Source organism: Myxine glutinosa, chromosome 5 (genome assembly GCF_964187855.1).
Source record: "Myxine glutinosa chromosome 5, kmMyxGlut1.1, whole genome shotgun sequence".
Taxonomy (NCBI): Eukaryota; Metazoa; Chordata; class Myxini; order Myxiniformes; family Myxinidae; genus Myxine; species Myxine glutinosa.
This window is the reverse complement of record NC_136265.1, coordinates 93,427,561-93,430,200: the sequence shown is the minus strand read 5'-3', so window position 1 is coordinate 93,430,200 and position 2,640 is coordinate 93,427,561. Positions and strand designations below refer to the sequence as shown.

The window sequence follows — 2,640 nt, the reverse complement described above, 5'->3', positions numbered from 1 at the left end:
TTTGGGCGGTGTATAAACAAGAACGAGTGAAACACACTTTGGGCGGTGTATAAAAAATAACGAGGGAAACGTACTTTGGGTGGTTTATAAACAAGGACGAGCGAAACACACTTTGGGCGGTGTATAAACAGGCCCGCGCGAAACCTACTTTGGGCGGTGTATAAACAAGAACGAGTGAAACACACTTTGGGCGGTGTATAAACAGGAACGAGCGAAACCTACTTTGGGCGGTGTATAAACAAGAACGAGTGAAACACACTTTGGGCGGTGTATAAAAAATAACGAGGGAAACGTACTTTGGGTGGTTTATAAACAAGGACGAGCGAAACACACTTTGGGCGGTGTATAAACAGGCCCGCGCGAAACCTACTTTGGGCGGTGTATAAACAGACCCGAGCGAAACCTACTTTGGGCGGTGTATAAGCAAGAACGAGCGAAATCTACTTTGGGCGGTGTATAAACAAGAACGAGCGAAACCTACTTTGGGTGGTGTATAAACAAGAACGAGTGAAACACACTTTGGGCGGTGTATAAACGAGAACGAGCAAAACACACTTTGGGCGGTGTATAAACGAGGACAAGCGATCAATGTCAAAGAGCATATCCATAGCTTAACGTATGAGCACCTTGTTCTTGTTTGTAAAACCCCCAATTGATGTGTTTTTAAAATGAAAAGCGTCCTCAGGCGATTCTGAATCTGAAGTCTGAACAATTCAAAGCATTGGGCGCCATTACCATTAGTCATTACATTAGGGCCATTTGCCGCTCCTTGGGGATATTTTAGTTGGTAACCCATCGTCGGTCACGCGTGGGTCACGCGTGGGTCACTCGTGGGTCACTCGTGGGTCACTCGTGGGTCACTCGTGGATCACTCGTGGATCACTCGTGGATCACTCGTGGATCACTCCAGGATCACTCGTGGATCACTCCAGGATCACTCCAGGATCACTCGTGGATCACTCCAGGATCACTCGTGAATCACTCCAGGATCACTCGTGGATCACTCCAGGATCACTCCAGGATCACTCCAGGATCACTCCAGGATCACTCCAGAAACTATTTTACAAGGTGAGTCGTGACCGTGAGTCAGAGTAGACGAAGAGTTGTGGAAATTATGGGTTGAAACATCTTCGTGAGGAGAAGAGTTGTGGAGATTTCGTGTTTTAAACATCTTCGTGAGTCGATGAAGAGTTGTGGATATTTTGGGTTTTAAACATGTTCGTGAGTGGAGGAAGAGTTGTGGATATTTTGGGTTTTAAACATCTTTGTGAGTGGAGGAAGAGTTGTGGAGATTTGGGGTTTTAAACATGTTTGTGAGTGGAGGAAGTGTTGTGGATATTTTGGGTTTTAAACATGTTCGTGAGTGGAGGAAGAGTTGTGGATATTTTGGGTTTTAAACATGTTCGTGAGTGGAGGAAGAGTTGTGGATATTTTGGGTTTTAAACATGTTCGTGAGTGGAGGAAGAGTTGTGGATATTTTGGGTTTTAAACATCTTTGTGAGTGGAGGAAGAGTTGTGGATATTTTGGGTTTTAAACATCTTTGTGAGTGGAGGAAGAGTTGTGGATATTTTGGGTTTTAAACATGTTTGTGAGTGGATGAAGAGTTGTGGATATTTTGGGTTTTAAACATGTTTGTGAGTGGAGGAAGAGTTGTGGATATTTTGGGTTTTAAACATGTTCGTGAGTGGAGGAAGAGTTGTGGATATTTTGGGTTTTAAACATGTTCGTGAGTGGAGGAAGAGTTGTGGATATTTTGCGTTTTAAACATGTTCGTGAGTGGAGGAAGAGTTGTGGATATTTTGGGTTTTAAACATGTTTGTGAGTGGAGGAAGAGTTGTGGATATTTTGGGTTTTAAACATCTTTGTGAGTGGAGGAAGAGTTGTGGATATTTTGGGTTTTAAACATGTTCGTGAGTGGAGGAAGATGGTATAGATTTGGGGTTTTAAACATCTTCGTCAGTTGGGGAAGAGTTGTGGAGATTTGAAATATTAAACATTTTGATGAGTGGAGGAAGAGTTGTGGAGATTTTGGGTTTTAAACATCTTGGTGATGAGCATTGGATCTCATGGTATTGGCGGTGTTGTGCACACAGTGGGCTTTTCAATGTTTCCGTGGATAAAATATATATATTAATCCCTCGCTATATCGCGCTTCACTTTTCGCGGCTTCGGTACATCGCGGGCTTTTCTCGCTAGTATATGTAAAATTATATCGCGGGATTCTGCGGCCTGTAAGTATTTTTATTTTTTTAGATTTTAATTATTTTTGCGGTAAAATAAGCATTTTCTAGCCTAAAAAATTAATAATAATATAAATAAAAATATAACACATTAATTAAAACCTATATTAAAAGAATATTACAGTAAATCGAAATAAAATACGCATTATAAATGAGTAGACAAAGAATCGCGCATTTTGAAAGTCCTGTATTCTGGGGGTAATTATCTTGTCCATGATTCTGGGGGTAATTAACCCATCCGTAAGGAGGGTTCTTGGACGGTTCTTCGCTACTTTAAGAAATTTGCAAGGTTGATGCCAAACTGTGTCCTGCAGTTTAATGATCAATATGGTTTTAAGAGTCATCATACTTTGGGTAACCTCTAATTTACAATAACTTGTGTTTACAACTTAGAGACAC

At 41.2% G+C, this 2,640-nt stretch overlaps 1 protein-coding gene across 1 annotated transcript in view; it reads left to right on the top strand.

Annotated features, from left to right (window-relative positions):
- The first annotated feature begins 743 nt into the window (after window positions 1-743).
- The window catches only part of LOC137427331 (uncharacterized), a 131,864-nt gene continuing 129,967 nt past the window's right edge, over window positions 744-2,640 (top strand). The window contains exon 1 of the mRNA XM_078777114.1: window positions 744-1,068. The gene's annotated coding sequence lies outside the window, so the exon portion shown is untranslated. The remainder of the gene's footprint in view (window positions 1,069-2,640) is intronic.